The following is a 10,000-nucleotide window of genomic DNA, read 5'->3' as shown; positions in this document are numbered from 1 at the left end:
TACACAGTTGACAAGTTGAGAGAAAGAAAGAAAGAAAGAAAGTCAAGCAAAGACACCCGCGCTTGACATACACAGCCATGTCTGTGATGGTGTGGATCATCATGTATAAAGGGGGTAGTTGTCACTTGCTCTCCGGCTTACGGCCATACCACCCTGAGCACGCCCGATCTCGTCCGATCTCGGAAGCTAAGCAGGGTCGGGCCTGGTTAGTACTTGGATGGGAGACCGCCTGGGAATACCAGGTGCTGTAAGCTTTTTCACTTTTCTGTGCAAACAACAGAGGACGCTGCTGCTTCAGTAAACAGCACTGACTGTGCCACTGCTCAACTGTCAATCACTGTGCAGACAGTTCAGCTCACAGTGCACAAACCACACTTTCATATTTTCACATTACACAGTTGACAAGTTGACAAGTTGAGAGAAAGAAAGAAAGAAAGAAAGTCGAGCAAAGACACCCGCGCTTGACATACACAGCCATGTCTGTGATGGTGTGGATCATCATGTATAAAGGGGGTAGTTGTCACTTGCTCTGCGGCTTACGGCCATACCACCCTGAGCACGCCCGATCTCGTCCGATCTCGGAAGCTAAGCAGGGTGGGGCCTGGTTAGTACTTGGATGGGAGACCGCCTGGGAATACCAGGTGCTGTAAGCTTTTTCACTTTTCTGTGCAAACAACAGAGGACGCTGCTGCTTCAGTAAACAGCACTGACTGTGCCGCTGCTCAACTGTCAATCACTGTGCAGACAGTTCAGCTCACAGTGCACAAACCACACTTTCATATTATCACATTACACAGTTGACAAGTTGACAAGTTGAGAGAAAGAAAGAAAGAAAGAAAGTCGAGCAAAGACACCCGCGCTTGACATACACAGCCATGTCTGTGATGGTGTGGATCATCATGTATAAAGGGGGTAGTTGTCACTTGCTCTGCGGCTTACGGCCATACCACCCTGAGCACGCCCGATCTCGTCCGATCTCGGAAGCTAAGCAGGGTCGGGCCTGGTTAGTACTTGGATGGGAGACCGCCTGGGAATACCAGGTGCTGTAAGCTTTTTCACTTTTCTGTGCAAACAACAGAGGACGCTGCTGCTTCAGTAAACAGCACTGACTGTGCCACTGCTCAACTGTCAATCACTGTGCAGACAGTTCAGCTCACAGTGCACAAACCACACTTTCATATTATCACATTACACAGTTGACAAGTTGACAAGTTGAGAGAAAGAAAGAAAGAAAGAAAGTCAAGCAAAGACACCCGCGCTTGACATACACAGCCATGTCTGTGATGGTGTGGATCATCATGTATAAAGGGGGTAGTTGTCACTTGCTCTGCGGCTTACGGCCATACCACCCTGAGCACGCCCGATCTCGTCCGATCTCGGAAGCTAAGCAGGGTCGGGCCTGGTTAGTACTTGGATGGGAGACCGCCTGGGAATACCAGGTGCTGTAAGCTTTTTCACTTTTCTGTGCAAACAACAGAGGACGCTGCTGCTTCAGTAAACAGCACTGACTGTGCCACTGCTCAACTGTCAATCACTGTGCAGACAGTTCAGCTCACAGTGCACAAACCACACTTTCATATTATCACATTACACAGTTGACAAGTTGAGAGAAAGAAAGAAAGAAAGAAAGTCAAGCAAAGACACCCGCGCTTGACATACACAGCCATGTCTGTGATGGTGTGGATCATCATGTATAAAGGGGGTAGTTGTGACTTGCTCTGCGGCTTACGGCCATACCACCCTGAGCACGCCCGATCTCGGAAGCTAAGCAGGGTCGGGCCTGGTTAGTACTTGGATGGGAGACCGCCTGGGAATACCAGGTGCTGTAAGCTTTTTCACTTTTCTGTGCAAACAACAGAGGACGCTGCTGCTTCAGTAAACAGCACTGACTGTGCCACTGCTCAACTGTCAATCACTGTGCAGACAGTTCAGCTCACAGTGCACAAACCACACTTTCATATTATCACATTACACAGTTGACAAGTTGACAAGTTGAGAGAAAGAAAGAAAGAAAGAAAGTCAAGCAAAGACACCCGCGCTTGACATACACAGCCATGTCTGTGATGGTGTGGATCATCATGTATAAAGGGGGTAGTTGTCACTTGCTCTGCGGCTTACGGCCATACCACCCTGAGCACGCCCGATCTCGTCCGATCTCGGAAGCTAAGCAGGGTCGGGCCTGGTTAGTACTTGGATGGGAGACCGCCTGGGAATACCAGGTGCTGTAAGCTTTTTCACTTTTCTGTGCAAACAACAGAGGACGCTGCTGCTTCAGTAAACAGCACTGACTGTGCCACTGCTCAACTGGCAGTCACTGTGCAGACAGTTCAGCTCACAGTGCACAAACCACACTTTCATATTATAACATTACACAGTTGACAAGTTGAGAGAAAGAAAGAAAGAAAGAAAGTCGAGCAAAGACACCCGCGCTTGACATACACAGCCATGTCTGTGATGGTGTGGATCATCATGTATAAAGGGGGTAGTTGTCACTTGCTCTGCGGCTTACGGCCATACCACCCTGAGCACGCCCGATCTCGTTCGATCTCGGAAGTTAAGCAGGGTCGGGCCTGGTTAGTACTTGGATGGGAGACCGCCTGGGAATACCAGGTGCTGTAAGCTTTTTCACTTTTCTGTGCAAACAACAGAGGACGCTGCTGCTTCAGTAAACAGCACTGACTGTGCCACTGCTCAACTGTCAATCACTGTGCAGACAGTTCAGCTCACAGTGCACAAACCACACTTTCATATTATCACATTACACAGTTGACAAGTTGAGAGAAAGAAAGAAAGAAAGAAAGTCGAGCAAAGACACCCGCGCTTGACATACACAGCCATGTCTGTGATGGTGTGGATCATCATGTATAAAGGGGGTAGTTGTCACTTGCTCTGCGGCTTACGGCCATACCACCCTGAGCACGCCCGATCTCGTCCGATCTCGGAAGCTAAGCAGGGTCGGGCCTGGTTAGTACTTGGATGGGAGACCGCCTGGGAATACCAGGTGCTGTAAGCTTTTTCACTTTTCTGTGCAAACAACAGAGGACGCTGCTGCTTCAGTAAACAGCACTGACTGTGCCACTGCTCAACTGTCAATCACTGTGCAGACAGTTCAGCTCACAGTGCACAAACCACACTTTCATATTATCACATTACACAGTTGACAAGTTGAGAGAAAGAAAGAAAGAAAGAAAGTCAAGCAAAGACACCCGCGCTTGACATACACAGCCATGTCTGTGATGGTGTGGATCATCATGTATAAAGGGGGTAGTTCTCACTTGCTCTGCGGCTTACGGCCATACCACCCTGAGCACGCCCGATCTCGGAAGCTAAGCAGGGTCGGGCCTGGTTAGTACTTGGATGGGAGACCGCCTGGGAATACCAGGTGCTGTAAGCTTTTTCACTTTTCTGTGCAAACAACAGAGGACGCTGCTGCTTCAGTAAACAGCACTGACTGTGCCACTGCTCAACTGTCAATCACTGTGCAGACAGTTCAGCTCACAGTGCACAAACCACACTTTCATATTATCACATTACACAGTTGACAAGTTGACAAGTTGAGAGAAAGAAAGAAAGAAAGAAAGTCGAGCAAAGACACCCGCGCTTGACATACACAGCCATGTCTGTGATGGTGTGGATCATCATGTATAAAGGGGGTAGTTGTCACTTGCTCTGCGGCTTACGGCCATACCACCCTGAGCACGCCCGATCTCGGAAGCTAAGCAGGGTCGGGCCTGGTTAGTACTTGAATGGGAGACCGCCTGGGAATACCAGGTGCTGTAAGCTTTTTCACTTTTCTGTGCAAACAACAGAGGACGCTGCTGCTTCAGTAAACAGCACTGACTGTGCCACTGCTCAACTGGCAGTCACTGTGCAGACAGTTCAGCTCACAGTGCACAAACCACACTTTCATATTATAACATTACACAGTTGACAAGTTGAGAGAAAGAAAGAAAGAAAGAAAGTCGAGCAAAGACACCCGCGCTTGACATACACAGCCATGTCTGTGATGGTGTGGATCATCATGTATAAAGGGGGTAGTTGTCACTTGCTCTGCGGCTTACGGCCATACCACCCTGAGCACGCCCGATCTCGTCAGATCTCGGAAGCTAAGCAGGGTCGGGCCTGGTTAGTACTTGGATGGGAGACCGCCTGGGAATACCAGGTGCTGTAAGCTTTTTCACTTTTCTGTGCAAACAACAGAGGACGCTGCTGCTTCAGTAAACAGCACTGACTGTGCCACTGCTCAACTGTCAATCACTGTGCAGACAGTTCAGCTCACAGTGCACAAACCACACTTTCATATTATCACATTACACAGTTGACAAGTTGAGAGAAAGAAAGAAAGAAAGAAAGTCGAGCAAAGACACCCGCGCTTGACATACACAGCCATGTCTGTGATGGTGTGGATCATCTTGTATAAAGGGGGTAGTTGTCACTTGCTCTGCGGCTTACGGCCATACCACCCTGAGCACGCCCGATCTCGTCCGATCTCGGAAGCTAAGCAGGGTCGGGCCTGGTTAGTAATTGAATGGGAGACCGCCTGGGAATACCAGGTGCTGTAAGCTTTTTCACTTTTCTGTGCAAACAACAGAGGACGCTGCTGCTTCAGTAAACAGCACTGACTGTGCCACTGCTCAACTGTCAATCACTGTGCAGACAGTTCAGCTCACAGTGCACAAACCACACTTTCATATTATCACATTACACAGTTGACAAGTTGAGAGAAAGAAAGAAAGAAAGAAAGTCGAGCAAAGACACCCGCGCTTGACATACACAGCCATGTCTGTGATGGTGTGGATCATCATGTATAAAGGGGGTAGTTGTCACTTGCTCTGCGGCTTACGGCCATACCACCCTGAGCACGCCCGATCTCGTCCGATCTCGGAAGCTAAGCAGGGTCGGGCCTGGTTAGTACTTGGGTGGGAGACCGCCTGGGAATACCAGGTGCTGTAAGCTTTTTCACTTTTCTGTGCAAACAACAGAGGACGCTGCTGCTTCAGTAAACAGCACTGACTGTGCCACTGCTCAACTGTCAATCACTGTGCAGACAGTTCAGCTCACAGTGCACAAACCACACTTTCATATTATCACATTACACAGTTGACAAGTTGACAAGTTGAGAGAAAGAAAGAAAGAAAGAAAGTCAAGCAAAGACACCCGCGCTTGACATACACAGCCATGTCTGTGATGGTGTGGATCATCATGTATAAAGGGGGTAGTTGTGACTTGCTCTGCGGCTTACGGCCATACCACCCTGAGCACGCCCGATCTCGGAAGCTAAGCAGGGTCGGGCCTGGTTAGTACTTGAATGGGAGACCGCCTGGGAATACCAGGTGCTGTAAGCTTTTTCACTTTTCTGTGCAAACAACAGAGGACGCTGCTGCTTCAGTAAACAGCACTGACTGTGCCACTGCTCAACTGGCAGTCACTGTGCAGACAGTTCAGCTCACAGTGCACAAACCACACTTTCATATTATAACATTACACAGTTGACAAGTTGAGAGAAAGAAAGAAAGAAAGAAAGTCGAGCAAAGACACCCGCGCTTGACATACACAGCCATGTCTGTGATGGTGTGGATCATCATGTATAAAGGGGGTAGTTGTCACTTTCTCTGCGGCTTACGGCCATACCACCCTGAGCACGCCCGATCTCGTCCGATCTCGGAAGCTAAGCAGGGTCGGGCCTGGTTAGTACTTGGATGGGAGACCGCCTGGGAATACCAGGTGCTGTAAGCTTTTTCACTTTTCTGTGCGAACAACAGAGGACGCTGCTGCTTCAGTAAACAGCACTGACTGTGCCACTGCTCAACTGTCAATCACTGTGCAGACAGTTCAGCTCACAGTGCACAAACCACACTTTCATATTATCACATTACACAGTTGACAAGTTGACAAGTTGAGAGAAAGAAAGAAAGAAAGAAAGTCAAGCAAAGACACCCGCGCTTGACATACACAGCCATGTCTGTGATGGTGTGGATCATCATGTATAAAGGGGGTAGTTGTCACTTGCTCTGCGGCTTACGGCCATACCACCCTGAGCACGCCCGATCTCGTCCGATCTCGGAAGCTAAGCAGGGTCGGGCCTGGTTAGTACTTGGATGGGAGACCGCCTGGGAATACCAGGTGCTGTAAGCTTTTTCACTTTTCTGTGCAAACAACAGAGGACGCTGCTGCTTCAGTAAACAGCACTGACTGTGCCACTGCTCAACTGTCAATCACTGTGCAGACAGTTCAGCTCACAGTGCACAAACCACACTTTCATATTATCACATTACACAGTTGACAAGTTGAGAGAAAGAAAGAAAGAAAGAAAGTCGAGCAAAGACACCCGCGCTTGACATACACAGCCATGTCTGTGATGGTGTGGATCATCATGTATAAAGGGGGTAGTTGTCACTTGCTCTCCGGCTTACGGCCATACCACCCTGAGCACGCCCGATCTCGTCCGATCTCGGAAGCTAAGCAGGGTCGGGCCTGGTTAGTACTTGAATGGGAGACCGCCTGGGAATAGCAGGTGCTGTAAGCTTTTTCACTTTTCTGTGCAAACAACAGAGGACGCTGCTGCTTCAGTAAACAGCACTGACTGTGCCACTGCTCAACTGGCAGTCACTGTGCAGACAGTTCAGCTCACAGTGCACAAACCACACTTTCATATTATAACATTACACAGTTGACAAGTTGAGAGAAAGAAAGAAAGAAAGAAAGTCGAGCAAAGACACCCGCGCTTGACATACACAGCCATGTCTGTGATGGTGTGGATCATCATGTATAAAGGGGGTAGTTGTCACTTGCTCTGCGGCTTACGGCCATACCACCCTGAGCACGCCCGATCTCGTCCGATCTCGGAAGCTAAGCAGGGTCGGGCCTGGTTAGTTTTGGATGGGAGACCGCTTGGGAATACCAGGTGCTGTAAGCTTTTTCACTTTTCTGTGCAAACAACAGAGGACGCTGCTGCTTCAGTAAACAGCACTGACTGTGCCACTGCTCAACTGTCAATCACTGTGCAGACAGTTCAGCTCACAGTGCACAAACCACACTTTCATATTATCACATTACACAGTTGACAAGTTGAGAGAAAGAAAGAAAGAAAGAAAGTCAAGCAAAGACACCTGCGCTTGACATACACAGCCATGTCTGTGATGGTGTGGATCATCATGTATAAAGGGGGTAGTTGTCACTTGCTCTGCGGCTTACGGCCATACCACCCTGAGCACGCCCGATCTCGGAAGCTAAGCAGGGTCGGGCCTGGTTAGTACTTGGATGGGAGACCGCCTGGGAATACCAGGTGCTGTAAGCTTTTTCACTTTTCTGTGCAAACAACAGAGGACGCTGCTGCTTCAGTAAACAGCACTGACTGTGCCACTGCTCAACTGGCAGTCACTGTGCAGACAGTTCAGCTCACAGTGCACAAACCACACTTTCATATTATAACATTACACAGTTGACAAGTTGAGAGAAAGAAAGAAAGAAAGAAAGTCGAGCAAAGACACCCGCGCTTGACATACACAGCCATGTCTGTGATGGTGTGGATCATCATGTATAAAGGGGGTAGTTGTCACTTTCTCTGCGGCTTACGGCCATACCACCCTGAGCACGCCCGATCTCGTCCGATCTCGGAAGCTAAGCAGGGTCGGGCCTGGTTAGTACTTGGATGGGAGACCGCCTGGGAATACCAGGTGCTGTAAGCTTTTTCACTTTTCTGTGCGAACAACAGAGGACGCTGCTGCTTCAGTAAACAGCACTGACTGTGCCACTGCTCAACTGTCAATCACTGTGCAGACAGTTCAGCTCACAGTGCACAAACCACACTTTCATATTATCACATTACACAGTTGACAAGTTGACAAGTTGAGAGAAAGAAAGAAAGAAAGAAAGTCAAGCAAAGACACCCGCGCTTGACATACACAGCCATGTCTGTGATGGTGTGGATCATCATGTATAAAGGGGGTAGTTGTCACTTGCTCTGCGGCTTACGGCCATACCACCCTGAGCACGCCCGATCTCGTCCGATCTCGGAAGCTAAGCAGGGTCGGGCCTGGTTAGTACTTGGATGGGAGACCGCCTGGGAATACCAGGTGCTGTAAGCTTTTTCACTTTTCTGTGCAAACAACAGAGGACGCTGCTGCTTCAGTAAACAGCACTGACTGTGCCACTGCTCAACTGTCAATCACTGTGCAGACAGTTCAGCTCACAGTGCACAAACCACACTTTCATATTATCACATTACACAGTTGACAAGTTGAGAGAAAGAAAGAAAGAAAGAAAGTCGAGCAAAGACACCCGCGCTTGACATACACAGCCATGTCTGTGATGGTGTGGATCATCATGTATAAAGGGGGTAGTTGTCACTTGCTCTGCGGCTTACGGCCATACCACCCTGAGCACGCCCGATCTCGTCCGATCTCGGAAGCTAAGCAGGGTCGGGCCTGGTTAGTACTTGGATGGGAGACCGCCTGGGAATACCAGGTGCTGTAAGCTTTTTCACTTTTCTGTGCAAACAACAGAGGACGCTGCTGCTTCAGTAAACAGCACTGACTGTGCCACTGCTCAACTGTCAATCACTGTGCAGACAGTTCAGCTCACAGTGCACAAACCACACTTTCATATTATCACATTACACAGTTGACAAGTTGAGAGAAAGAAAGAAAGAAAGAAAGTCGAGCAAAGACACCCGCGCTTGACATACACAGCCATGTCTGTGATGGTGTGGATCATCATGTATAAAGGGGGTAGTTGTCACTTGCTCTCCGGCTTACGGCCATACCACCCTGAGCACGCCCGATCTCGGAAGCTAAGCAGGGTCGGGCCTGGTTAGTACTTGGATGGGAGACCGCCTGGGAATACCAGGTGCTGTAAGCTTTTTCACTTTTCTGTGCAAACAACAGAGGACGCTGCTGCTTCAGTAAACAGCACTGACTGTGCCACTGCTCAACTGTCAATCACTGTGCAGACAGTTCAGCTCACAGTGCACAAACCACACTTTCATATTATCACATTACACAGTTGACAAGTTGAGAGAAAGAAAGAAAGAAAGAAAGTCAAGCAAAGACACCCGCGCTTGACATACACAGCCATGTCTGTGATGGTGTGGATCATCATGTATAAAGGGGGTAGTTGTCACTTGCTCTCCGGCTTACGGCCATACCACCCTGAGCACGCCCGATCTCGTCCGATCTCGGAAGCTAAGCAGGGTCGGGCCTGGTTAGTACTTGGATGGGAGACCGCCTGGGAATACCAGGTGCTGTAAGCTTTTTCACTTTTCTGTGCAAACAACAGAGGACGCTGCTGCTTCAGTAAACAGCACTGACTGTGCCACTGCTCAACTGTCAATCACTGTGCAGACAGTTCAGCTCACAGTGCACAAACCACACTTTCATATTTTCACATTACACAGTTGACAAGTTGACAAGTTGAGAGAAAGAAAGAAAGAAAGAAAGTCGAGCAAAGACACCCGCGCTTGACATACACAGCCATGTCTGTGATGGTGTGGATCATCATGTATAAAGGGGGTAGTTGTCACTTGCTCTGCGGCTTACGGCCATACCACCCTGAGCACGCCCGATCTCGTCCGATCTCGGAAGCTAAGCAGGGTCGGGCCTGGTTAGTACTTGGATGGGAGACCGCCTGGGAATACCAGGTGCTGTAAGCTTTTTCACTTTTCTGTGCAAACAACAGAGGACGCTGCTGCTTCAGTAAACAGCACTGACTGTGCCACTGCTCAACTGTCAATCACTGTGCAGACAGTTCAGCTCACAGTGCACAAACCACACTTTCATATTATCACATTACACAGTTGACAAGTTGAGAGAAAGAAAGAAAGAAAGAAAGTCGAGCAAAGACACCCGCGCTTGACATACACAGCCATGTCTGTGATGGTGTGGATCATCATGTATAAAGGGGGTAGTTGTCACTTGCTCTGCGGCTTACGGCCATACCACCCTGAGCACGCCCGATCTCGTCCGATCTCGGAAGCTAAGCAGGGTGGGGCCTGGTTAGTACT

The 10,000-nt window shown here is 49.1% G+C and overlaps 20 non-coding genes and 6 pseudogenes across 20 annotated transcripts in view; all 26 read left to right on the top strand.

The window, feature by feature from the left end:
* Positions 1–135: 135 nt before the first annotated feature.
* LOC139616669 (5S ribosomal RNA) lies at positions 136–254 on the top strand. The gene has a single exon (XR_011688326.1). It is a non-coding gene; the product is annotated as a 5S ribosomal RNA (ribosomal RNA).
* A 280-nt stretch (positions 255–534) lies between these two features.
* On the top strand, positions 535–653 carry LOC139615726 (5S ribosomal RNA). The gene has a single exon (XR_011687600.1). It is a non-coding gene; the product is annotated as a 5S ribosomal RNA (ribosomal RNA).
* A 280-nt stretch (positions 654–933) lies between these two features.
* Positions 934–1,052, top strand: LOC139616668 (5S ribosomal RNA). The gene has a single exon (XR_011688325.1). It is a non-coding gene; the product is annotated as a 5S ribosomal RNA (ribosomal RNA).
* Positions 1,053–1,332: 280 nt separating this feature from the next.
* Positions 1,333–1,451, top strand: LOC139616667 (5S ribosomal RNA). The gene has a single exon (XR_011688324.1). It is a non-coding gene; the product is annotated as a 5S ribosomal RNA (ribosomal RNA).
* Positions 1,452–1,723: 272 nt separating this feature from the next.
* Positions 1,724–1,832, top strand: LOC139616175 (5S ribosomal RNA; annotated as a pseudogene).
* A 280-nt stretch (positions 1,833–2,112) lies between these two features.
* LOC139616666 (5S ribosomal RNA) lies at positions 2,113–2,231 on the top strand. Its single transcript, XR_011688323.1, has one exon. It is a non-coding gene; the product is annotated as a 5S ribosomal RNA (ribosomal RNA).
* A 272-nt stretch (positions 2,232–2,503) lies between these two features.
* On the top strand, positions 2,504–2,622 carry LOC139616143 (5S ribosomal RNA). The gene has a single exon (XR_011687964.1). It is a non-coding gene; the product is annotated as a 5S ribosomal RNA (ribosomal RNA).
* Positions 2,623–2,894: 272 nt separating this feature from the next.
* LOC139616664 (5S ribosomal RNA) lies at positions 2,895–3,013 on the top strand. The gene has a single exon (XR_011688321.1). It is a non-coding gene; the product is annotated as a 5S ribosomal RNA (ribosomal RNA).
* Positions 3,014–3,285: 272 nt separating this feature from the next.
* LOC139616174 (5S ribosomal RNA) lies at positions 3,286–3,394 on the top strand (annotated as a pseudogene).
* A 280-nt stretch (positions 3,395–3,674) lies between these two features.
* On the top strand, positions 3,675–3,783 carry LOC139616241 (5S ribosomal RNA; annotated as a pseudogene).
* A 272-nt stretch (positions 3,784–4,055) lies between these two features.
* On the top strand, positions 4,056–4,174 carry LOC139615666 (5S ribosomal RNA). The gene has a single exon (XR_011687543.1). It is a non-coding gene; the product is annotated as a 5S ribosomal RNA (ribosomal RNA).
* A 272-nt stretch (positions 4,175–4,446) lies between these two features.
* Positions 4,447–4,565, top strand: LOC139616030 (5S ribosomal RNA). The gene has a single exon (XR_011687892.1). It is a non-coding gene; the product is annotated as a 5S ribosomal RNA (ribosomal RNA).
* A 272-nt stretch (positions 4,566–4,837) lies between these two features.
* LOC139615718 (5S ribosomal RNA) lies at positions 4,838–4,956 on the top strand. Its single transcript, XR_011687592.1, has one exon. It is a non-coding gene; the product is annotated as a 5S ribosomal RNA (ribosomal RNA).
* Positions 4,957–5,236: 280 nt separating this feature from the next.
* On the top strand, positions 5,237–5,345 carry LOC139616240 (5S ribosomal RNA; annotated as a pseudogene).
* Positions 5,346–5,617: 272 nt separating this feature from the next.
* On the top strand, positions 5,618–5,736 carry LOC139616663 (5S ribosomal RNA). The gene has a single exon (XR_011688320.1). It is a non-coding gene; the product is annotated as a 5S ribosomal RNA (ribosomal RNA).
* Positions 5,737–6,016: 280 nt separating this feature from the next.
* LOC139616662 (5S ribosomal RNA) lies at positions 6,017–6,135 on the top strand. Its single transcript, XR_011688319.1, has one exon. It is a non-coding gene; the product is annotated as a 5S ribosomal RNA (ribosomal RNA).
* Positions 6,136–6,407: 272 nt separating this feature from the next.
* Positions 6,408–6,526, top strand: LOC139616005 (5S ribosomal RNA). The gene has a single exon (XR_011687868.1). It is a non-coding gene; the product is annotated as a 5S ribosomal RNA (ribosomal RNA).
* Positions 6,527–6,798: 272 nt separating this feature from the next.
* LOC139616098 (5S ribosomal RNA) lies at positions 6,799–6,916 on the top strand. The gene has a single exon (XR_011687957.1). It is a non-coding gene; the product is annotated as a 5S ribosomal RNA (ribosomal RNA).
* Positions 6,917–7,188: 272 nt separating this feature from the next.
* On the top strand, positions 7,189–7,297 carry LOC139616172 (5S ribosomal RNA; annotated as a pseudogene).
* Positions 7,298–7,569: 272 nt separating this feature from the next.
* On the top strand, positions 7,570–7,688 carry LOC139616661 (5S ribosomal RNA). Its single transcript, XR_011688318.1, has one exon. It is a non-coding gene; the product is annotated as a 5S ribosomal RNA (ribosomal RNA).
* Positions 7,689–7,968: 280 nt separating this feature from the next.
* LOC139616660 (5S ribosomal RNA) lies at positions 7,969–8,087 on the top strand. The gene has a single exon (XR_011688317.1). It is a non-coding gene; the product is annotated as a 5S ribosomal RNA (ribosomal RNA).
* A 272-nt stretch (positions 8,088–8,359) lies between these two features.
* LOC139616659 (5S ribosomal RNA) lies at positions 8,360–8,478 on the top strand. Its single transcript, XR_011688316.1, has one exon. It is a non-coding gene; the product is annotated as a 5S ribosomal RNA (ribosomal RNA).
* A 272-nt stretch (positions 8,479–8,750) lies between these two features.
* On the top strand, positions 8,751–8,859 carry LOC139616171 (5S ribosomal RNA; annotated as a pseudogene).
* A 272-nt stretch (positions 8,860–9,131) lies between these two features.
* LOC139616658 (5S ribosomal RNA) lies at positions 9,132–9,250 on the top strand. Its single transcript, XR_011688315.1, has one exon. It is a non-coding gene; the product is annotated as a 5S ribosomal RNA (ribosomal RNA).
* A 280-nt stretch (positions 9,251–9,530) lies between these two features.
* On the top strand, positions 9,531–9,649 carry LOC139616657 (5S ribosomal RNA). The gene has a single exon (XR_011688314.1). It is a non-coding gene; the product is annotated as a 5S ribosomal RNA (ribosomal RNA).
* Positions 9,650–9,921: 272 nt separating this feature from the next.
* The window catches only part of LOC139615725 (5S ribosomal RNA), a 119-nt gene continuing 40 nt past the window's right edge, over positions 9,922–10,000 (top strand). The window contains exon 1 of the ribosomal RNA XR_011687599.1: positions 9,922–10,000. This exon is cut by the window's right edge and continues 40 nt beyond it. This is a non-coding gene — a ribosomal RNA (5S ribosomal RNA).

This window comes from Trachinotus anak, unplaced genomic scaffold (genome assembly GCF_046630095.1).
Source record: "Trachinotus anak isolate AG129_WGS33_773 ecotype Australia unplaced genomic scaffold, CSIRO_AGI_Tana_v1 ptg000056l, whole genome shotgun sequence".
Lineage (NCBI taxonomy): Eukaryota > Metazoa > Chordata > Actinopteri > Carangiformes > Carangidae > Trachinotus > Trachinotus anak.
The sequence above is the reverse complement of the archived record's forward strand: the minus strand, read 5'-3'. Positions and strand labels throughout refer to the sequence as shown.